The following is a 27,463-nucleotide window of genomic DNA, read 5'->3' as shown; positions in this document are numbered from 1 at the left end:
CTAGCAGCCTACATCTGTTGATCTTTTGGCAGTTCTCTCTCAACTGTTCAAAAATGTCTGGCCTTATATCCCAAAACATTATTTCATTGGTTTTAATATTATTAAATACTAAATTCAAACTTGATTGGAGTTTGGTATCTTGGGGCATAATTTAAACTGATTGGCTGAATTTGAATTTGCTTTTATCTCATGATAACCCAGCTGCTGCTAGCTGTTTTGACCAAATGTTACATTGTTACCATGTTCAGAACATTTTGTGCTGTGTCTGGCAGGCCTTGCTAACGTTTCAACTCTTGTAAAGGTACAGGACCTCTCCACCTTCATAGCACATGTCAACCTGCTGAACCGGTCTTCATAACGTTAGAACATAAGAAATAGGAGCAGGAGTGGAGCACTTGGCCGCTCAATCCTGTCCCGCCATTCTATAAGATCACAGTTGATGTGCCCCAGGCATCTTTTGTACCAGTTCCTCACAGCCCTCAACTCCCTGAATGCAAGTACCTCCTCTCCCAATAATTTCAGTGATCCAGCTTCTGCAACTCTCTCATTTACAGAATTTCAGATTCACTACCCTCTGAGAGAAGAAATCCTTTCACATCTCTGTTTTAAATGAGTGTGCCCTTGTTTTGTCACAATGTCCCCTAGTTTGACATTCTCCCACTAGTGAAAATACCTTCTCAGAATCTACCCTGTCAATCCGTCTCAGAATCTTGCATGTTTCTGTCAGATCATCCCTCATTCTTCTAAACTCAAAGGAATAAAGGCCTTACCTTTTTAAGCCAGTCTCGATAAGTCTACCTCTTCATCCCATGAGTAAACCAAGTAAATCTTTTTTGAATTGCCTCTAGTATCAGTATGTCTGTTCTTAACAACAGAACCAAAACTAGACATGACGTTCCAGATACAGCCTCACCCAACACCCTGTACAGTTGTAACAATTTTTCAACTCAACCCGATAACAATAAAGATCCAAATTCCTCTTGCCTTCTTTATTACTTGCTCCGGTCCAGCTAACCTGCTGTGTTTAAACACCCAAATCCCTCTGCACTACAGTTTTACTGGATCTCTCTCTCTCTTCATTTAATTAATAGTCTGCCTCTTGACTCTTCCTATTCATATTTTCCAACATACAATTCCACCAGCCAACCTTTTTGCCCACTCAGTCAACCTGTTGATATTCCCTTGCAGTATCATTGTCTCCTCATGACAACATGTCCTCCCACCTATTTTTGTATCATCTGCACATTTCGATACATTACACTCTGCCCCCATCCCACATTAGTTAGATAGGAAACAATTGGGACCCATGGACTCATCCCAGCAGTCTATTGAGTGAACTGTCTCCCCTACCCTCAATTTACAAATGTTAATATCTCTAACTGTTGGGAGAAAGCAATGGTCATTTAGAATCATAGAAGCCCTACAGTAGAGAAGCAGGCCATTCAGCCCATTGAGTCCATACTGACCTTCCAAAGAGCATCCCATCCAGGACCAGGCCTCTACCCTATCCCTGCCACCCTGCATTTCCCATGGCTAATCCACCCAGCCTGCACACCCCTGGACACTTTGGGACAACTTAGCGTGGCCAGTCCACCTAAGCTACACATCCTTGGAGTGTGGGAGAAAACCAGACTACCCAGAGGAAACCCAAGCAGACACGGGAATAACATGCAAACTCCACACAGACTGTCACCCAAGGGTGGATTCGAACCCGGGTCCACAGTGAGGCATCAGTGCTAGCCACTGAGCCAGCATGCTACTCGTTGATGTAGGTGGGTCAATCATGTTTGCAACAAAAACAGAAATTGCTGGAAAAACTCAGCAGGTCGAACAGCAGCTGTGGAAAGAAATCAGAGTTAACATTTCAGGTCCAGTGACCCTTCATCAGCCTTTGCAGAAACTTCTGTTTGTGTTCTGATTTCCAGGATCTGCAGTTCGTTAGCTTTTTTTTCTTGCGGCCCCGTACTGTTTCCCTGGAAATTTATGTCTGAACAGCTTATGACACAGCGTTGGGTTAGGTTTTACAGCTTCAGTTATTAGCTTCTGGAATAGATTAATAAAACAGATGGTAGGGACGCACACCCAGTCACTATTTAAGGAGGAAAGTGGAATAGTTACAGAGTCATTGAGGTGTACAGCATGGAAACAGACCCTCCAGTCCAACGCTCCATGCCGACTAGAAATTCTAAATTAATCTAGTCCCCTTTACCAGCACTTGGACTATATCCCTCTAAACCCTTCCTAGTCATATACCCATCCAGATGCCTTTTAAATGTTATAATTGCACCAGCCTGTGTTATGGACTGGGCCAGACCACTCAAAACATTCTTAAGCAGGCAGCCCTAGACCTAACTTTACAATTTGTTTCGGTAAGTGTACGGTGAAAATTACCCAGAGTAAGTTAGCTAGGTTGACTACTGGATTTTATCTTTTACTAGATTTTAAAACAGACAAAAAATGTATTCACAAAATTACACAAAGAAACACAAAGAACAGAATAAAGAACCCCTACAGAACTCAACCTATCCAATTAGACTTAATTTTGCTGTTCCGAATACACAATAAGTCCCAATAAGCAAACTCCCTTTCAAAACCAGCATAAATGGAACACATGCTTACAGGTTGAAGTTGAAGGGCAGAAAGAGAAAGAGTTTCCAAACAGCTTACTGTTGAACTTCCCAGTTCAGGACCGAACTAAAACTGCCCAACTCAGGCTCAGCTCAGTTAGAAAGCTGACCACTCCCCTCTCTTTATACAGGTCACTTCTAAAGCATGACCACTTTGGCCTGAAGTTTCATTTGTTAACATGTAAACAAAATCCTTTTCATCTCCGTACCAAACCAGTCTGATCGGAACCCGGCCTGGTTTATTGCCCCTCTGAAAAAAAATCAAGGACAGAGTCTCCTTGTGCCAAGGAACAGCTTTCAGAAAAAAAAGAGATGAGCTTTGTGACACCTTCCCCCTTAAAAAGAAAAGAACCATCAATACCAAAAGATGGCTTCACTTTTAACTCTTCAAAATCCGGTTAGTAATCTAAACACACACATGTACACTATATTAACTATAAAAATATAAACGTGCACAACTACATGCCAAATTCAGGCCGAGGCACACCCACCACCAAATGCCCCCGTATCTCATGCGAGTCTCGATGACACATCGGCAATCACGTTTTTGCGGCAGCACAGTTATCAAACTGAATGGCTGCAACAACAAGTTCCATCTAAACATTCTGGCATTTTTGTCCTTAAATCTTTCCACAAATGTCAACGGGTTGTGATCAGTGTATACGATTGTCTCAGACGCATTGCTGGCAATGTAAACACTGAAAAGTTGTAATGCCAACACTAAGCTTAAAGTCTCTTTCTCCACTGTTGAATATTTCTGTTGATGAACGTTCAACTTTCTGGAAAAATACGCGAGGGGTCTTTCTATCCCCTCGTCATCCTCCTGCAGGAGCAGGTAAAAACAATGACTGCAGATGTTGGAACCCAGAGTCTAGATGAGAGTGGTTCTGGAAAAGCATAGCAGTTCAGGCAGCATCCGAGCACCAGACTGACACCCACATCACTGGCATCGATAGCCACCTTGAAAGGTATTGTGTAATCAGGTGTGACTAATACTGGGGCAGTAGTTAACACAGCTTTTAGGCTGTCAAATGTCTTTGACAGTCCTCTGTTCACTGAAACTTCTTGCCCTTTTTTTAACAATTCAGTGAGTGGAGCAGCCACACTGCTAAAGTTCGGTACAAACGTTCGATGAAATTCACTCAATCCCAGGAACCGTAGTACTGCTTTTATCATCAACGGTGTGGGGAATTCCCCAATTATTTCCATTTTGGCATCTCATGGGGCCATTTGTCCATGTCCAATAACATGGCCCAGGAAGGTGGCCTGGGCTTTGGCAAATTCACTTTTAGCTAGTTTTCCCACCAAGCCTGTCTTCCGAAGTCAATTGAACAAGGCCAATAAATGCTGTAAATGTTCCGTCCATGAGTGACTAAATATCATCTGGTCATCAATGTACACCACACAGTTGGGTAACATGTCAATGGCCTTATTAGTCAGTCTCTGAAACATGGCTGGAATGTTTGCTATTCCAAATAGCATGACTTTGAATTGATATAGTGCATTTGCTGTTAAGAAAACCAAAATTGCCTTTGCTCTCTCTGACTGAGGTGCTTGTCAGTAGCCTCTGAGCAAGTCCAACTTAGAAATGTAAGTTGCTTGTCCCACTTTTTCGACACAGTCCTCCAACCATGGAATCGGATATGCATCAGTGTTTGTAACTACACTGAGTTGGGCAATAGTCCCCACATAACCATTGGGTACTATCTGGCTTTGGCACCGTGACTATGGGTGAGCTCCAGTTACTGTAACTCCCTGCGATTATGCCATCTTGGAGCATGTGCTCTATCTCCTTCTGAACCTGTGCCAACTTTAGAAGGTTATGCCTATCAGGATACTGCTTAATCAGAACAGCATCTTCTATCTCAACATCATGCATAATTAGATTAGTACTTCCCAGTTTATTTCTGCATATCTCCCCATGTGATAGTAATAAGTCTTTCAGATCATTTTGATTTTCTTGTGGAAGGTAACTCAATAATTTATCCCAATTTTTGGCAACTTCCTCATTGTCCAATTTGATTTGAGGAATGTCCAATTCAGAATCCTCCAAACTTGGCTCTTCCTTCTGCGCTGTAATCATTAACACCTTCCCCTCTTGCTTTCCTTCCCTGTCAAAATACCTTTTGAGCATATTCACATGACACACTCTGTGAGATTTCTTCCTGTCTGGAGTCCTTATCAAGTAGTTCACTTCACTCAATTTCCTCTCAATTTGATACGGTCCACTAAACCTGGCTTTTAAAGGCTCACCTGTTACTGGAAGCAACACTAATACCTTATCCCCAATTGCAAAATTGCAAATTTGTGATTTCTTATCCGCTTCCTGTTTCATTGTGTGCTGGGATACATTTAAATGCTGTCTAGCCAACTCTCCAGCTCTATTTAATCGTTCTCTAAAATTTGACACATGGTCTAAATGTGTGGTCACTGAATTCTGACTTATTAAAATCAGTTTTAACGGTCCTCTTACTTCATGCCCAAACTTTAATTCAAATGGACGGAGTTTGGTTGATTATTCGGTGCATCCCTGATTGTAAAAAGTACAAATGGAACTCCCTTATCCTAAACATCTGGATAATCCTGACCATGAGCCCTTAACATGGTCTTCAGGGTTTGGTGCCATCTCTCTAGCATTCCTTGCGATTCCAGAAGGTACGCAGTAGATTTGAATTGCTTTATTCCCAAGTTATTCATAAACTCCTTGAAGAGTTTGGATGTTAAGTTTGATCCTTGATCTGACTGGATCTCTATTGGTAGTTCATATCTAGTAAAACATTTAAGTAATTATTCTACAAACCTTTTAGCTGTGATGTTGCATAATGGGATTGCCTCTGGAAATCTAGTCGACACATCCATTATTGTTAATAAATACTTATTCTCACTTTTTGTTAGAGGTAGGGGATCTATGCAATCAATCAAGACTCTTGTGAAACATTTCTCAAATGCTGGAATAGGTATTAAAGGTGTAGGCTTTATTACTGCCTGTGGTTTTCCAATTAGCTGACATATATGATACGTCTGGCAAAATTCAACTACATCAGGCCAGTAAAAATGTCTTTGTACGTTAGCCTGTGTTTTCCTCACCCCTAAATGACCTCCAAGTGGTAGCTCATGCCCCACTCGCAGCACCTCCTTTCTATACCCTACTGGAAAAACAATTTGATGAATCTCTGCCCATTTTTCATCTGCTTGAATGTGTGATGGTCTCCACTTTCTCATTAAGACATAATTTGTTAAGTAATAACACACATGAATATATTCACTTCCTTTCTCACTAAATGCCTTTTTATATAACTGTTTCAACTCCTCATCTTTCTACTGTATTCAATCAGCTTAGCAGAGCTAGAGATACTGACATGTTTACCTATTTACTCCTTCTCTGTTCCACTTATCTGATCAAAGAATGTTTCAGATAACACTACGTCAGCTTCCTTATCTGTGCCTTTTGATCTCTCCTGTTTCAACTTGTGCATCACACAATCAGGGAAAATTCCTGGATAAACATTCTCTAGGTCTTCAGTTGCCTGCATCTCCACTGGCTTTTCAACTAGACTAGGCAGCACACTTACCTGTGAATCAGCTATATGATTTGCAAGGTCAAATTGTATTCTTGGAGCTGAGAGTTTGTCCAGTACTCTGACCATAAATTCTCTGCTCTTCTCTGGATTCTCTAGCCTCACTTTCCATAACTGAGCACTTTTTGTTTCACCATGAATTCCTGTTACCAGTACCTTTTCTGGCAACATAGCCTCAGGAATGCTTTTCACTTCATCCTTCAGCATTACAGACTGAGAGGATCCTGTGTCCCTTAATATTGTAACCTCCTTACCTACTATTCCTGGCCTATGTGAATAAACTTTACCCTTGCATGTATATTTTTTAAGCAGATCTGGCACTTTCTCCTCGATCAACCTCTGATCATCCTGTACACTCTGAGGCAGTTGTCTAACTTCTCTTGTACTTTTTGTTACCAGTCCAACAAAACTTCCAAGCTTGTCTGGTTTTCCTACATCTGGCTTTCTCCCAATCAACACTGTGATTTCATGTGTCCCACTTTATTACAATGAAAACACCAGAGCTTTTTAACTTCTTTGTCCCCCTCAAGGGTTTCTTTTTTACCCTGTGGTAAATTATCCTTATGGTCTTCACTGAGATCTTTCCATGCGAGGATTTCTCTTTGCCCCAGTTTCTATTCCTCATGGCCTGAAATTGATTCTGGAAGTCAAACCATGTTTTATGGACCAGCTCCTAACCTTGCTGTTTTAACTCTCTGCTCTTTCACATGAATTTACACTCCTTCCTCACTGAGCCTACCCTCAGCCTTTATCTCCAGCCTTTTAAACTGACTTTCCTTTTTAAGTTCCAGTTTTTGAAGTTCAAACACTCTTTTTCTTTCTCTTTGTAACTCAAACTGTTTCATTTATGCTGCCCTTTCCTTATCTCTCATCTCTAACTCAAGCTGCTTAATTTGCAATTGGATTCTTGCCATCTCTACACATTCTGATGGTTTCTCCAGCAAGTTTAAATGCTGAGCTACTGCTGTAGATATCTCTCCTTTCCTCACAGAAGCAGGCAGCTCCAATTCCAGCTTCTCTCTAATTTTGGCAACTTGGTCTTATTCACGTTTTGCAAACCTTCCAAAGTCACTACATCCACAAGCAGAAAACTTTCGGCGACTGAAAGAGCCGTTACTATCCCAAGCTTTGTCTACCCAATCAAACCAACACCCGAATTAAAGACACTAACACCTACCACTTGCTGTTTAAAAATCACACAAAGAGCCCCCAATCTGTGATGGACTTGGCCAGACCAGAGAGTTTCCACACAGCTCCCTGTTGAACTTCCCAGTTCAGGACCGAACTAAAACTGCTCAGCTCAGCTCAGCTCAGCTCAGTTAGAGAGCTAACCACTCCCTTCTCTTTATACAGGTCACTTCTAAAACATGACCACTTTGGCCTGAAGTCTCATCTGTTTACATATAAACAAAAGGCCTCTCAAAATCCTTTTCATCTCCGTACCAAGCCAGATTGATTGGAGCCTGGCCTGGTTTATTACCCCTCTGAAAAAATATCAAGAGCAGAGTCTCCTTGAGCCAAGGAACAGCTTTTAGAAAAAAAAGGGCTAGTTTTGTGACATCTGCACCACTTACTCTGGCAGCTCAGTCAATACACGTACCACCCTCTGTGTGAAACAATTGCCCCTTCAGTCCCTCTCACCTTAAACCTATACCCTCCAGTCCAGGAATCACCCACTGCAGGGAAAATACTTTGTCTATTTACCCTATCCATGCCCCTCATGATTTTATAACTTCTATAAGGTCACCCCTCAGCCTCCAGGCTCGATAGTTTCCGACACTCCAGGGAAAACAGCCCCAGCCTGTTCAGCCTCTCCCTGTAGCTCAAACCCTCCAACCCTGGCACCATGCTTGTAAATCTTAAGGAGTTGGAAGTTTCCAGTTATAGATGATAAATGTGGCTCAGGCTGGGATTGAAGTTGGAGAAGAATTGATGATGACCGTGGCTGAGTTAGCTGGAGTTCCTCAGTTAGTTAGACAAGAAGTGAAGAGAAATGTTACCTTAAAATGCAACTGGGCTATGACTGTTGTAGTGACACAAGGAACAATGCTGAGGCCTCAGCGATTTACAATCTTTAATTATGACAAACAGGCAGAAAACTAGCCACCAGGATACATGAACACCAATTAGCCACAAAAAGACACGACTCACTCTCACTAGTATCCTTACGTACAGATGAGGAAAGACACCACTTGGGCAGGGACAACACATCCATCCTAGGTCAAGCCAAACAGAGACATATGCGAGAATCCCTAGAGGTATGGCATTCCAACTGGAACTCTATCAACAAACACAACCACACAACCACCTGATGAAGGAGCTGCTCTCCAAAAGCTAGTGCCTCCAAATAAACCTGTTGGACTATAACCTGGTGTTGTGTGATTTTTTTTAACTTTGTACACCCCAGTCCAACACCAACATCTCCAAATCATAACAAACACCCTCTGAGAAAAATAACCAGAAATGATACCAACCCCCAGGAAACCTAAACACATAAATAGAAAGGGGGACATAACACCAATGCTTCACCGGAGGCTCAGTTATGATGTTACCAAGTATGATGACAAATCGTCTGAAAACAAACATTTGAAAATGAACCAGCGAGAAAACTTACACCCAGAACATTTATTTATGGGAAATAGAGGAGCAAACATGCAGAGGCGTTTAAGAATAATAATCAGGTAATTGTACTCAGGGATTTCAACTTTCCCAACACAAATTCAGTTTAGAGTGGGCAGATCTCTTGAAGTGTATCTAGAGAGTTATTTGTATCAATATACAGAAGGTCCAACTAGGGACGGTCCGGTGCTGAATCTGATTCTGGGGAAAGAGGCTGGACTGGTGTTTAATGTGGCATTGGGGGAGTATTGAGGCAATAGCGATCACAACATGGTACGGTTCGAATTAATTCTGCATGAGGAAAATTATGGTCTGCAAAAGGTAGCTTTGGGTTGCGGGGGGGGGGAAGATTTTATTAAAATAAAGCAGGATCTGCTCACAGTAGACTGGGAACAGCTCCTCACGGCTAAGTCTACCACAGAGCAATGGGGGGAGGGGGTTTCAGAAAGGAGCTGGGGACAGTAAAGCTCCGACAGATACCTTTTAGAGGGAAATGTAGGAGCAATCAGTTCAGAAAACCCTGGATGTCTAGGAAAATTCAGGACTGGATGAGGAAGGACAGTAGAGCTATTAGCAAGTCCAAAGGGAGCAGTTCCTGAAGGAATTCAGGAAATGCAGGAGGGAACTTAATAAAGCAATCAGAACAGCACAATAGAAACATGAGAAAGGACTTTTGAACATGATTAGGGAGAATCGTAAGCTTTTTTTAATCAATATATTAAAGGGAAGAGATTAACCAGGGAAGGAGTAGGGCCCATTGGGGAGCAATGGAGGCAATCTGTGGGTTAAGCCACAGGATATTGAAAGGGTGTTAAATGAATACATCTCTTCTGTCTTCACTCTGGAAAGGTGAATGTTGGTATAGAATTCAGGAAAAGGGACTGTGAGGAACTTGCGTAGTTTGACACAATAAATGGGGAGGTACTGGAGGCTCTGTCAGGCTTAAAAATGGACAAATCCCCTGGCCCAGATGAATTGCATCCCAGGCTGCTGTGAGAGAGGTGAGACAGGAAATTGCAGGGGATGTGACACAGATTATTAATTCCTCTCTGGCCATGGGGTAAGTGCCAGTGTACTGGAGGATGTCTAACGTGGTTCCATTTTTTCAAGAAAGGTGGTAGAGATGAACCAGGAAATTACAGACCAGTGAGTCTCGTGTCAGTGGTAGGGAAACATTTGGAGAATATTGAATTGATTTGAATTGAATTAGTTTTATTATCACATGTACAGAAATGAGAACAGAGAAAGGTTTATACATCACCACTTAAAGTACCCCAGTACAGTCCTTACTTAGAGAACAGAGAAATGAAGAAAAAACAGTTACACTACAGTTACTCATGATATAACATAGGTAAAAAAACCAAGAAACAAATTTCAAATGTCAAACATCGCAGTATCTCTCCAAGGCCTCTCTATAGCAGACCAATGCAGACTGCCTCCATGTGGTCTGACCTAGCCTACTTCCACCGCACTCCATACTGGGCCATATCCACCATGCTCCACACTGGGCCATATCCACCATGCTCCCACACTGGGCCATATCCACCATGTTCCACACTGGGCCATATCCACCATGTTCCACACTGGGTCATATCTACCATGGTACCACACTGGGCTATATGCACCATTCTCCCAGACTGGGCCATATCCACCATGTTCCACAATGGGACATATCCACCACATTCCACACTGGGCTGCATCCACCATGTTACACACTGGGTCACATCCACCTTGCTCCCACACTGGGCCATATCCACCATATTCCACACTGGGTCATATCCATCATGTTCCACACTGGGTCATATCCACCATGTTCCACACTGGGTCATATCCACCATGTTCCACCCTGGGCCGTATCCACCATGTTGCACACTGGGCCACATTCACCATGCTCCCACACTGGGTCATTTCCACCATGTTCCACAATGGGCCATATCCACCATGTTCCACACTGGGTCATATCCATCATGTCCCACACTGGGTCATATCCACCATGTTCCACACTGGGTCATATCCACGATGTTCCACCCTGGGCCGTATCCACCATGTTCCACACTGGGTCACATCCACCTTGCTCCCACACTGGGCCATATCCACCATGTTCCACACTGGGTCATATCCATCATGTTCCACACTGGGTCATATCCACCATGTTCCACACTGGGCCACATTCACCATGCTCCCACACTGGGCCACATCCACCATGTTCCACACTGGGCCATATCCACCATGTTCCACACTGGGCCATATCCACTGTGCTCCCACACTGGGCCACATCCACCATGCTCCACACTGGGTCATATCCACCATGTTTCACACTAGGCCGTATCCACCATGTTGCACACTGGGCCACATTCACCATGCTCCCACACTGGGTCATTTCCACCATGTTCCACACTGGGTCGTATCCACCACGGTACCACACTGGGCCATATCCAGCATGTTCCACACTGGGCCACATCCGCCATGTTCCACACTGGGCCATATCCACTATGTTCCACACTGGGCCACATCCACCATGTTCCACACTGGGTCATATCCACCATGCTCCCAAACTGGGTCATATCCACCATGCTCCCACACTGGGCCATATCCACCATGTTCCACACTGGGTCGTATACACCATGTTCCACACTGGGCCATATCCACCATGTTCCACACTGGGTCATATCCATCATGTTCCACACTGGGTCATATCCACCATGTTCCACACTGGGTCATATCCACCGTGCTCCATACTGGGCCTTATCCACCATGTTCCACACTGGGTCGTATACACCATGTTCCACACTGGGCCACATCCACCATGTTCCACACTGGGCCATATCCACCATGTTCCACACTGGGCCATATCCACTGTGCTCCCACACTGTGCCACATCCACCTTGTTCCACACTGGGCTGCGTCCACCATGTTCCACACTGGGCTGTATCCACCATGTTCCACACTGGGCCATATCCACCATGCTACCACACTGGGCCATATCCACCATGCTCCCACACAGGGCCATATTCACCATGTTCCATACTGGGCCATATCCACCATGGTCCCACACAGGGCCATATCCACCTTGTTCCACACTGCGCTGCGTCTACCATGTTCCACACTGGGCCACATTCATCATGTTCCACACTGGGCCATATCCACCTTGTTCCACACTGGGCTGCGTCTACCATGTTCCACACTGGGCCACATTCATCATGTTCCACACTGGGCCATATCCACCATGTTCCATACTGGGTCATATCCACCATGCTCCCAAACTGGGTCATATCCACCACGCTCCACACTGGGCCAAATCCATCATGCTCCACAATGGGCCATATCCACCATGCTCCACACTGGGTCATATCCACCATGTTCCACACTGGGCCGTATACACCATGTTCCACACTGGGCCATATCCACCATGCTACCACCCTGGGTCATATCCACCATGTTCCACACTGGGCCGTATACACCATGTTCCACACTGGGCCATATCCACCATGCTACCACCCTGGTCCATATCCACCATGTTCCACACTGGGCCATATCCACCATGTTCCACACTGGGCCATATCCACTGTGCTCCCACACTGTGCCACATCCACCTTGTTCCACACTGGGCTGCGTCCACCATGTTCCACACTGGGCTGTATCCACCATGTTCCACACTGGGCCATATCCACCATGCTACTACTCTGGGACATATCCACCATGCTCCCACACTGGGCCATATTCACCATGTTCCATACTGGGCCATATCCACCTTGTTCCACACTGGGCTGCGTCTACCATGTTCCACACTGGGCCACATTCATCATGTTCCACACTGGGCCATATCCACCATGTTCCACACTGGCCACATCCACCATGCTCCCACACTGGGCCATATCCACCATGTTCCATACTGGGTCATATCCACCATGCTCCCAAACTGGGTCTTAGCCACCACGCTCCACACTGGGCCACATCCATTATGCTCCACAATGGGCCATATCCACCATGCTCCCACACTGGGACACATCTGCCATGTTTTCACACTGGGCCACATCCACCATGCTCCACACTGGGTCATATCCACCATGTTCCACACTGGGTCATATCTACCATGGTACCACACTGGGCTATATGCACCATGTTCCACACTGGGTCATATCCACCCGGTTCCACACTGGGTCATATCTACCATGGTACCACACTGGGCTATATGCACCATGTTCCACAATGGGACGTATCCACCACATTCCACACTGGGCTGCATCCACCATGTTCCACACTGGGTCACATCCACCTTGCTCCCACACTGGGCCATATCCACCATGTTCCACACTGGGCCAAATCCACCATGGTACCACACTGGGCCACATCCACCATGTTCCACACTGGGTCATATCCACCGTGCTCCATACTGGGCCATATCCACCATGTTGCACACTGGGCCACATTCACCATGCTCCCACACTGGGCCATATCCACCATGTTCCACACTTGGTCATATCCACCATGCTCCACAATGGGCCATATCCACCATGTCGCACACTGGGCCACATCCACCATGTTCCACACTGGGCCACATCCACCATGCTCCACACTGGGTCATATCCACCATGTTTCACACTAGGCCGTACCCACCATGTTCCACACTGGGCCATATCCACCATGCTACCACACTGGGTCGTATCCACCATGTTGCACACTGGGCCACATTCACCATGCTCCCACACTGGGCCATATCCACCATGTTCCACACTTGGTCATATCCACCATGCTCCACAATGGGCCATATCCACCATGTCCCACACTGGGTCATATCCACCGTGCTCCATACTGGGCCATATCCACCATGTTCCACACTGGGTCGTATCCACCATGGTACCACACTGGGCCATATCCACCATGTTCCACACTGGGCCACATCCGCCATGTTCCACACTGGGCCATATCCACCATGTTCCACCCTGGGCCGTATCCACCATGTTGCACACTGGGCCACATTCACCATGCTCCCACACTGGGCCATATCCACCATGTTCCACACTTGGTCATATCCACCATGCTCCAAAATGGGCCATATCCACCATGTCCCACACTGGGTCATATCCACCGTGCTCCATACTGGGCCATATCCACCATGTTCCACCCTGGGCCGTATCCACCATGTTGCACACTGGGCCACATTCACCATGCTCCCACACTGGGCCATATCCACCATGTTCCACCCTGGGCCATATCCACCATGTTGCACACTGGGCCACATTCACCATGCTCCCACACTGGGCCACATTCACCATGCTCCCACACTGGGCCATATCCACCATGTTCCACACTTGGTCATATCCACCATGCTCCACAATGGGCCATATCCACCATGTTGCACACTGGGCCACATTCACCATGTTCCACACTGGGCCACATCCACCATGCTCCACACTGGGTCATATCCACCATGTTTCACACTAGGCCATATCCACCATGTTCCACACTGGGCCATATCCACCATGCTACCACACTGGGACACATCAACAATGTTCCACACTGGGCCATATCCACCATGCTCCTACACTGGGCCATATCCACCTTGTTCCACAATGGGTCATATCCACCATGTTCCACACTGGGCTGCATCCACCATGTTCCACACTGGGTCAAATCCACCATGCTCCCAAACTGGGCCATATCCATCATGTTCCACACTGGGTCGTATCCACCATGGTACCACACTGGGCCATATCCACCATGTTCCACACTGGGCCACATCCGCCATGTTCCACACTGGGCCATATCCACTATGTTCCACATTGGGCCACATCCACCATGCTCCCACACCGGGCCACATCCACCATGTTCCACACTGGGTCATATCCACCATGCTTCCAAACTGGGTCATATCCACCATGCTCCACACTGGGCCGTATCCATCATGTTCCACACTGGGTCATATCCACTATGCTCCCACACTGGGCCAAATCCACCATGGTACCACACTGGGCCATATCCACCATGTTCCACACTGGGCCACATCCACCATGTTCCACACTGGGCCATATCCACCATGTTCCACACTGGGCCATATCCACTGTGCTCCCACACTGTGCCACATCCACCTTGTTCCACACTGGGCTGCATCCACCATGTTCCACACTGGGCTGTATCCACCATGTTCCACACTGGGCCATATCCACCATGCTCCACACTGGGCCATATCCACCATGTTCCATACTGGGTCATATCCACCATGCTCCCAAACTGGGTCATATCCACCACGCTCCACACTGGGCCAAATCCATCATGCTCCACAATGGGCCATATCCACCATGCTCCACACTGGGTCATATCCACCATGTTCCACACTGGGCCGTATACACCATGTTCCACACTGGGCCATATCCACCATGCTACCACCCTGGGTCATATCCACCATGTTCCACACTGGGCCGTATACACCATGTTCCACACTGGGCCATATCCACCATGCTACCACCCTGGTCCATATCCACCATGTTCCACACTGGGCCATATCCACCATGTTCCACACTGGGCCATATCCACTGTGCTCCCACACTGTGCCACATCCACCTTGTTCCACACTGGGCTGCGTCCACCATGTTCCACACTGGGCTGTATCCACCATGTTCCACACTGGGCCATATCCACCATGCTACTACTCTGGGACATATCCACCATGCTCCCACACTGGGCCATATTCACCATGTTCCATACTGGGCCATATCCACCTTGTTCCACACTGGGCTGCGTCTACCATGTTCCACACTGGGCCACATTCATCATGTTCCACACTGGGCCATATCCACCATGTTCCACACTGGCCACATCCACCATGCTCCCACACTGGGCCATATCCACCATGTTCCATACTGGGTCATATCCACCATGCTCCCAAACTGGGTCTTAGCCACCACGCTCCACACTGGGCCACATCCATTATGCTCCACAATGGGCCATATCCACCATGCTCCCACACTGGGACACATCTGCCATGTTTTCACACTGGGCCACATCCACCATGCTCCACACTGGGTCATATCCACCATGTTCCACACTGGGTCATATCTACCATGGTACCACACTGGGCTATATGCACCATGTTCCACAATGGGACGTATCCACCACATTCCACACTGGGCTGCATCCACCATGTTCCACACTGGGTCACATCCACCTTGCTCCCACACTGGGCCATATCCACCATGTTCCACACTGGGCCAAATCCACCATGGTACCACACTGGGCCACATCCACCATGTTCCACACTGGGTCATATCCACCGTGCTCCATACTGGGCCATATCCACCATGTTGCACACTGGGCCACATTCACCATGCTCCCACACTGGGCCATATCCACCATGTTCCACACTTGGTCATATCCACCATGCTCCACAATGGGCCATATCCACCATGTCGCACACTGGGCCACATCCACCATGTTCCACACTGGGCCACATCCACCATGCTCCACACTGGGTCATATCCACCATGTTTCACACTAGGCCGTACCCACCATGTTCCACACTGGGCCATATCCACCATGCTACCACACTGGGACACATCAACAATGTTCCACACTGGGCCATATCCACCATGCTCCCAAACTGGGCCATATCCATCATGTTCCACACTGGGTCGTATCCACCATGGTACCACACTGGGCCATATCCACCATGTTCCACACTGGGCCACATCCGCCATGTTCCACACTGGGCCATATCCACCATGTTCCACCCTGGGCCGTATCCACCATGTTGCACACTGGGCCACATTCACCATGCTCCCACACTGGGCCATATCCACCATGTTCCACACTTGGTCATATCCACCATGCTCCACAATGGGCCATATCCACCATGTCCCACACTGGGTCATATCCACCGTGCTCCATACTGGGCCATATCCACCATGTTCCACCCTGGGCCGTATCCACCATGTTGCACACTGGGCCATATCCACCATGTTCCACCCTGGGCCATATCCACCATGTTGCACACTGGGCCACATTCACCATGCTCCCACACTGGGCCACATTCACCATGCTCCCACACTGGGCCATATCCACCATGTTCCACACTTGGTCATATCCACCATGCTCCACAATGGGCCATATCCACCATGTTGCACACTGGGCCACATTCACCATGTTCCACACTGGGCCACATCCACCATGCTCCACACTGGGTCATATCCACCATGTTTCACACTAGGCCATATCCACCATGTTCCACACTGGGCCATATCCACCATGCTACCACACTGGGACACATCAACAATGTTCCACACTGGGCCATATCCACCATGCTCCTACACTGGGCCATATCCACCTTGTTCCACAATGGGTCATATCCACCATGTTCCACACTGGGCTGCATCCACCATGTTCCACACTGGGTCAAATCCACCATGCTCCCAAACTGGGCCATATCCATCATGTTCCACACTGGGTCGTATCCACCATGGTACCACACTGGGCCATATCCACCATGTTCCACACTGGGCCACATCCGCCATGTTCCACACTGGGCCATATCCACTATGTTCCACATTGGGCCACATCCACCATGCTCCCACACCGGGCCACATCCACCATGTTCCACACTGGGTCATATCCACCATGCTTCCAAACTGGGTCATATCCACCATGCTCCACACTGGGCCGTATCCATCATGTTCCACACTGGGTCATATCCACCATGCTCCCACACTGGGCCATATCCACCATGTTCCACACTGGGTCGTATCCACCACGGTACCACACTGGGCCATATCCAGCATGTTCCACACTGGGCCACATCCGCCATGTTCCACACTGGGCCATATCCACTATGTTCCACACTGGGCCACATCCACCATGTTCCACACTGGGTCATATCCACCATGCTCCCAAACTGGGTCATATCCACCATGCTCCCACACTGGGCCATATCCACCATGTTCCACACTGGGTCGTATACACCATGTTCCACACTGGGCCATATCCACCATGTTCCACACTGGGTCATATCCATCATGTTCCACACTGGGTCATATCCACCATGTTCCACACTGGGTCATATCCACCGTGCTCCATACTGGGCCTTATCCACCATGTTCCACACTGGGTCGTATACACCATGTTCCACACTGGGCCACATCCACCATGTTCCACACTGGGCCATATCCACCATGTTCCACACTGGGCCATATCCACTGTGCTCCCACACTGTGCCACATCCACCTTGTTCCACACTGGGCTGCGTCCACCATGTTCCACACTGGGCTGTATCCACCATGTTCCACACTGGGCCATATCCACCATGCTACCACACTGGGCCATATCCACCATGCTCCCACACAGGGCCATATTCACCATGTTCCATACTGGGCCATATCCACCATGGTCCCACACAGGGCCATATCCACCTTGTTCCACACTGCGCTGCGTCTACCATGTTCCACACTGGGCCACATTCATTATGTTCCACACTGGGCCATATCCACCTTGTTCCACACTGGGCTGCGTCTACCATGTTCCACACTGGGCCACATTCATCATGTTCCACACTGGGCCATATCCACCATGTTCCATACTGGGTCATATCCACCATGCTCCCAAACTGGGTCATATCCACCACGCTCCACACTGGGCCAAATCCATCATGCTCCACAATGGGCCATATCCACCATGCTCCACACTGGGTCATATCCACCATGTTCCACACTGGGCCGTATACACCATGTTCCACACTGGGCCATATCCACCATGCTACCACCCTGGGTCATATCCACCATGTTCCACACTGGGCCGTATACACCATGTTCCACACTGGGCCATATCCACCATGCTACCACCCTGGTCCATATCCACCATGTTCCACACTGGGCCATATCCACCATGTTCCACACTGGGCCATATCCACTGTGCTCCCACACTGTGCCACATCCACCTTGTTCCACACTGGGCTGCGTCCACCATGTTCCACACTGGGCTGTATCCACCATGTTCCACACTGGGCCATATCCACCATGCTACTACTCTGGGACATATCCACCATGCTCCCACACTGGGCCATATTCACCATGTTCCATACTGGGCCATATCCACCTTGTTCCACACTGGGCTGCGTCTACCATGTTCCACACTGGGCCACATTCATCATGTTCCACACTGGGCCATATCCACCATGTTCCACACTGGCCACATCCACCATGCTCCCACACTGGGCCATATCCACCATGTTCCATACTGGGTCATATCCACCATGCTCCCAAACTGGGTCTTAGCCACCACGCTCCACACTGGGCCACATCCATTATGCTCCACAATGGGCCATATCCACCATGCTCCCACACTGGGACACATCTGCCATGTTTTCACACTGGGCCACATCCACCATGCTCCACACTGGGTCATATCCACCATGTTCCACACTGGGTCATATCTACCATGGTACCACACTGGGCTATATGCACCATGTTCCACACTGGGTCATATCCACCCGGTTCCACACTGGGTCATATCTACCATGGTACCACACTGGGCTATATGCACCATGTTCCACAATGGGACGTATCCACCACATTCCACACTGGGCTGCATCCACCATGTTCCACACTGGGTCACATCCACCTTGCTCCCACACTGGGCCATATCCACCATGTTCCACACTGGGCCAAATCCACCATGGTACCACACTGGGCCACATCCACCATGTTCCACACTGGGTCATATCCACCGTGCTCCATACTGGGCCATATCCACCATGTTGCACACTGGGCCACATTCACCATGCTCCCACACTGGGCCATATCCACCATGTTCCACACTTGGTCATATCCACCATGCTCCACAATGGGCCATATCCACCATGTCGCACACTGGGCCACATCCACCATGTTCCACACTGGGCCACATCCACCATGCTCCACACTGGGTCATATCCACCATGTTTCACACTAGGCCGTACCCACCATGTTCCACACTGGGCCATATCCACCATGCTACCACACTGGGTCGTATCCACCATGTTGCACACTGGGCCACATTCACCATGCTCCCACACTGGGCCATATCCACCATGTTCCACACTTGGTCATATCCACCATGCTCCACAATGGGCCATATCCACCATGTCCCACACTGGGTCATATCCACCGTGCTCCATACTGGGCCATATCCACCATGTTCCACACTGGGTCGTATCCACCATGGTACCACACTGGGCCATATCCACCATGTTCCACACTGGGCCACATTCACCATGTTCCACACTGGGCCATATCCACCATGTTCCACCCTGGGCCGTATCCACCATGTTGCACACTGGGCCACATTCACCATGCTCCCACACTGGGCCATATCCATCATGTTCCACACTTGGTCATATCCACCATGCTCCACAATGGGCCATATCCACCATGTCCCACACTGGGTCATATCCACCGTGCTCCATACTGGGCCATATCCACCATGTTCCACCCTGGGCCGTATCCACCATGTTGCACACTGGGCCACATTCACCATGCTCCCACACTGGGCCATATCCACCATGTTCCACCCTGGGCCATATCCACCATGTTGCACACTGGGCCACATTCACCATGCTCCCACACTGGGCCACATTCACCATGCTCCCACACTGGGCCATATCCACCATGTTCCACACTTGGTCATATCCACCATGCTCCACAATGGGCCATATCCACCATGTTGCACACTGGGCCACATTCACCATGTTCCACACTGGGCCACATCCACCATGCTCCACACTGGGTCATATCCACCATGTTTCACACTAGGCCATATCCACCATGTTCCACACTGGGCCATATCCACCATGCTACCACACTGGGACACATCAACAATGTTCCACACTGGGCCATATCCACCATGCTCCTACACTGGGCCATATCCACCTTGTTCCACAATGGGTCATATCCACCATGTTCCACACTGGGCTGCATCCACCATGTTCCACACTGGGTCAAATCCACCATGCTCCCAAACTGGGCCATATCCATCATGTTCCACACTGGGTCGTATCCACCATGGTACCACACTGGGCCATATCCACCATGTTCCACACTGGGCCACATCCGCCATGTTCCACACTGGGCCATATCCACTATGTTCCACATTGGGCCACATCCACCATGCTCCCACACCGGGCCACATCCACCATGTTCCACACTGGGTCATATCCACCATGCTTCCAAACTGGGTCATATCCACCATGCTCCACACTGGGCCGTATCCATCATGTTCCACACTGGGTCATATCCACTATGCTCCCACACTGGGCCAAATCCACCATGGTACCACACTGGGCCATATCCACCATGTTCCACACTGGGCCACATCCACCATGTTCCACACTGGGCCATATCCACCATGTTCCACACTGGGCCATATCCACTGTGCTCCCACACTGTGCCACATCCACCTTGTTCCACACTGGGCTGCATCCACCATGTTCCACACTGGGCTGTATCCACCATGTTCCACACTGGGCCATATCCACCATGCTACCACACTGGGCCATATCCACCATGCTCCCACACAGGGCCATATTCACCATGTTCCATACTGGGCCATATCCACCATGGTCCAACACTGGGCCATATCCACCTTGTTCCATACTGGGCTGCGTCTACCATGTTCCACACTGGGCCACATTCATCATGTTCCACACTGGGCCATATCCACCATGTTCCACACTGGGCCACATCCACCATGCTCCCACACTGGGCCATATCCACCATGTTCCACACTGGGCCGTATACACCATGCTCCCAAACTGGGTCATATCCACCACGCTCCACACTGGGCCACATCCATCATGCTCCACAATGGGCCATATCCACCATGCTCCACACTGGGTCATATCCACCATGTTCCACACTGGGCTGTATCCACCATGTTCCACACTGGGCCATATCCAACATGCTACCACCCTGGTCCATATCCACCATGTTCCACACTGGGCCATATCCACCATGTTCCACACTGGGCCATATCCACTGTGCTCCCACACTGTGCCACATCCACCTTGTTCCACACTGGGCTGCGTCCACCATGTTCCACACTGGGCTGTATCCACCATGTTCCACACTGGGCCATATCCACCATGCTACTACTCTGGGCCATATCCACCATGCTCCCACACTGGGCCATATCCACCTTGTTCCACACTGGGCTGCGTCTACCATGTTCCACACTGGGCCACATTCATCATGTTCCACACTGGGCCATATCCACCATGTTCTACACTGGGCCACATCCACCATGCTCCCACACTGGGCCACATCCACCATGTTCCACACTGGGATATATCCACCATGCTCCACTCTGGGTCATATCCACAATGATCGACACTGTGTCGTATCCACCATGCTCCACACTGGGTTATATCCACCATGTTCGACACTGGGCCATATCCACCATGTTCCACACTGGGCCTCATCCACCATGTTTCACACTGTGCCATATCCACCATGTTCCACACTGGGCCATATCCACCACATTCCACTCTTGGCCGTATCCACCATGTTCCACACTGGGCCACATCCACCATGTTTCACACTGTGCCATATCCACCATGTTCCACACTGGGCCACATCCACCATGTTTCACACTGGGTCATATCCACCATGCTCCACACTGGGCCATATTCACCATTTTCCACACTGGGCTGTATCCACCATGCTCCACCCTGGGCCATATCCACCATGTTGCACACTGGGCCACATTCACCATGCTCCCACACTGGGCCACATTCACCATGCTCCCACACTGGGCCATATCCACCACATTCCACACTTGGCTGTATCCACCATGCTCCACACTAGGCCCTATCCACCATGTTCCACACTGGGACGTATCCATCATGCTCCACACTGGGTCATATCCACCATGCTCCACACTGGGCCATATTCACCATTTTCCACACTGGGCTGTATCCACCATGCTCCACACTGGGTCATATCCACCATGTTCCACACTGGGCCATATCCACCATGTTCCACACTGGGCCACATCCACCATACTCCACACTGGGTCATATCCACCATGTTCAACACTGTGCCGTATCCACCATGCTCCCCACTGGGCCATATCCACCATGCTCCACACTGGGCCTCATCCACCATGTTCCACACTGGGCCTCATTCACCATGTTCCACACTGGGCCATATCCACCATGCTCCACACTGGGCCATATCCACCATGTTCCATACTGGGTCATATCCACCATGCTCCCAAACTGGGTCATATCCACCACGCTCCACACTGGGCCAAATCCATCATGCTCCACAATGGGCCATATCCACCATGCTCCACACTGGGTCATATCCACCATGTTCCACACTGGGCCGTATACACCATGTTCCACACTGGGCCATATCCACCATGCTACCACCCTGGGTCATATCCACCATGTTCCACACTGGGCCGTATACACCATGTTCCACACTGGGCCATATCCACCATGCTACCACCCTGGTCCATATCCACCATGTTCCACACTGGGCCATATCCACCATGTTCCACACTGGGCCATATCCACTGTGCTCCCACACTGTGCCACATCCACCTTGTTCCACACTGGGCTGCGTCCACCATGTTCCACACTGGGCTGTATCCACCATGTTCCACACTGGGCCATATCCACCATGCTACTACTCTGGGACATATCCACCATGCTCCCACACTGGGCCATATTCACCATGTTCCATACTGGGCCATATCCACCTTGTTCCACACTGGGCTGCGTCTACCATGTTCCACACTGGGCCACATTCATCATGTTCCACACTGGGCCATATCCACCATGTTCCACACTGGCCACATCCACCATGCTCCCACACTGGGCCATATCCACCATGTTCCATACTGGGTCATATCCACCATGCTCCCAAACTGGGTCTTAGCCACCACGCTCCACACTGGGCCACATCCATTATGCTCCACAATGGGCCATATCCACCATGCTCCCACACTGGGACACATCTGCCATGTTTTCACACTGGGCCACATCCACCATGCTCCACACTGGGTCATATCCACCATGTTCCACACTGGGTCATATCTACCATGGTACCACACTGGGCTATATGCACCATGTTCCACAATGGGACGTATCCACCACATTCCACACTGGGCTGCATCCACCATGTTCCACACTGGGTCACATCCACCTTGCTCCCACACTGGGCCATATCCACCATGTTCCACACTGGGCCAAATCCACCATGGTACCACACTGGGCCACATCCACCATGTTCCACACTGGGTCATATCCACCGTGCTCCATACTGGGCCATATCCACCATGTTGCACACTGGGCCACATTCACCATGCTCCCACACTGGGCCATATCCACCATGTTCCACACTTGGTCATATCCACCATGCTCCACAATGGGCCATATCCACCATGTCGCACACTGGGCCACATCCACCATGTTCCACACTGGGCCACATCCACCATGCTCCACACTGGGTCATATCCACCATGTTTCACACTAGGCCGTACCCACCATGTTCCACACTGGGCCATATCCACCATGCTACCACACTGGGACACATCAACAATGTTCCACACTGGGCCATATCCACCATGCTCCCAAACTGGGCCATATCCATCATGTTCCACACTGGGTCGTATCCACCATGGTACCACACTGGGCCATATCCACCATGTTCCACACTGGGCCACATCCGCCATGTTCCACACTGGGCCATATCCACCATGTTCCACCCTGGGCCGTATCCACCATGTTGCACACTGGGCCACATTCACCATGCTCCCACACTGGGCCATATCCACCATGTTCCACACTTGGTCATATCCACCATGCTCCACAATGGGCCATATCCACCATGTCCCACACTGGGTCATATCCACCGTGCTCCATACTGGGCCATATCCACCATGTTCCACCCTGGGCCGTATCCACCATGTTGCACACTGGGCCATATCCACCATGTTCCACCCTGGGCCATATCCACCATGTTGCACACTGGGCCACATTCACCATGCTCCCACACTGGGCCACATTCACCATGCTCCCACACTGGGCCATATCCACCATGTTCCACACTTGGTCATATCCACCATGCTCCACAATGGGCCATATCCACCATGTTGCACACTGGGCCACATTCACCATGTTCCACACTGGGCCACATCCACCATGCTCCACACTGGGTCATATCCACCATGTTTCACACTAGGCCATATCCACCATGTTCCACACTGGGCCATATCCACCATGCTACCACACTGGGACACATCAACAATGTTCCACACTGGGCCATATCCACCATGCTCCTACACTGGGCCATATCCACCTTGTTCCACAATGGGTCATATCCACCATGTTCCACACTGGGCTGCATCCACCATGTTCAACACTGGGTCAAATCCACCATGCTCCCAAACTGGGCCATATCCATCATGTTCCACACTGGGTCGTATCCACCATGGTACCACACTGGGCCATATCCACCATGTTCCACACTGGGCCACATCCGCCATGTTCCACACTGGGCCATATCCACTATGTTCCACATTGGGCCACATCCACCATGCTCCCACACCGGGCCACATCCACCATGTTCCACACTGGGTCATATCCACCATGCTTCCAAACTGGGTCATATCCACCATGCTCCACACTGGGCCGTATCCATCATGTTCCACACTGGGTCATATCCACTATGCTCCCACACTGGGCCAAATCCACCATGGTACCACACTGGGCCATATCCACCATGTTCCACACTGGGCCACATCCACCATGTTCCACACTGGGCCATATCCACCATGTTCCACCCTGGGCCGTATCCACCATGTTGCACACTGGGCCACATTCACCATGCTCCCACACTGGGCCATATCCACCATGTTCCACACTTGGTCATATCCACCATGCTCCAAAATGGGCCATATCCACCATGTCCCACACTGGGTCATATCCACCGTGCTCCATACTGGGCCATATCCACCATGTTCCACCCTGGGCCGTATCCACCATGTTGCACACTGGGCCACATTCACCATGCTCCCACACTGGGCCATATCCACCATGTTCCACCCTGGGCCATATCCACCATGTTGCACACTGGGCCACATTCACCATGCTCCCACACTGGGCCACATTCACCATGCTCCCACACTGGGCCATATCCACCATGTTCCACACTTGGTCATATCCACCATGCTCCACAATGGGCCATATCCACCATGTTGCACACTGGGCCACATTCACCATGTTCCACACTGGGCCACATCCACCATGCTCCACACTGGGTCATATCCACCATGTTTCACACTAGGCCATATCCACCATGTTCCACACTGGGCCATATCCACCATGCTACCACACTGGGACACATCAACAATGTTCCACACTGGGCCATATCCACCATGCTCCTACACTGGGCCATATCCACCTTGTTCCACAATGGGTCATATCCACCATGTTCCACACTGGGCTGCATCCACCATGTTCCACACTGGGTCAAATCCACCATGCTCCCAAACTGGGCCATATCCATCATGTTCCACACTGGGTCGTATCCACCATGGTACCACACTGGGCCATATCCACCATGTTCCACACTGGGCCACATCCGCCATGTTCCACACTGGGCCATATCCACTATGTTCCACATTGGGCCACATCCACCATGCTCCCACACCGGGCCACATCCACCATGTTCCACACTGGGTCATATCCACCATGCTTCCAAACTGGGTCATATCCACCATGCTCCACACTGGGCCGTATCCATCATGTTCCACACTGGGTCATATCCACTATGCTCCCACACTGGGCCAAATCCACCATGGTACCACACTGGGCCATATCCACCATGTTCCACACTGGGCCACATCCACCATGTTCCACACTGGGCCATATCCACCATGTTCCACACTGGGCCATATCCACTGTGCTCCCACACTGTGCCACATCCACCTTGTTCCACACTGGGCTGCATCCACCATGTTCCACACTGGGCTGTATCCACCATGTTCCACACTGGGCCATATCCACCATGCTACCACACTGGGCCATATCCACCATGCTCCCACACAGGGCCATATTCACCATGTTCCATACTGGGCCATATCCACCATGGTCCCACACTGGGCCATATCCACCTTGTTCCATACTGGGCTGCGTCTACCATGTTCCACACTGGGCCACATTCATCATGTTCCACACTGGGCCATATCCACCATGTTCCACACTGGGCCACATCCACCATGCTCCCACACTGGGCCATATCCACCATGTTCCACACTGGGCCGTATACACCATGCTCCCAAACTGGGTCATATCCACCACGCTCCACACTGGGCCACATCCATCATGCTCCACAATGGGCCATATCCACCATGCTCCACACTGGGTCATATCCACCATGTTCCACACTGGGCTGTATCCACCATGTTCCACACTGGGCCATATCCAACATGCTACCACCCTGGTCCATATCCACCATGTTCCACACTGGGCCATATCCACCATGTTCCACACTGGGCCATATCCACTGTGCTCCCACACTGTGCCACATCCACCTTGTTCCACACTGGGCTGCGTCCACCATGTTCCACACTGGGCTGTATCCACCATGTTCCACACTGGGCCATATCCAC

The sequence above is a fragment of the Chiloscyllium punctatum genome, chromosome 40 (genome assembly GCF_047496795.1).
Source record: "Chiloscyllium punctatum isolate Juve2018m chromosome 40, sChiPun1.3, whole genome shotgun sequence".
Taxonomy (NCBI): Eukaryota; Metazoa; Chordata; class Chondrichthyes; order Orectolobiformes; family Hemiscylliidae; genus Chiloscyllium; species Chiloscyllium punctatum.
This window is presented reverse-complemented; position numbering follows the sequence as displayed.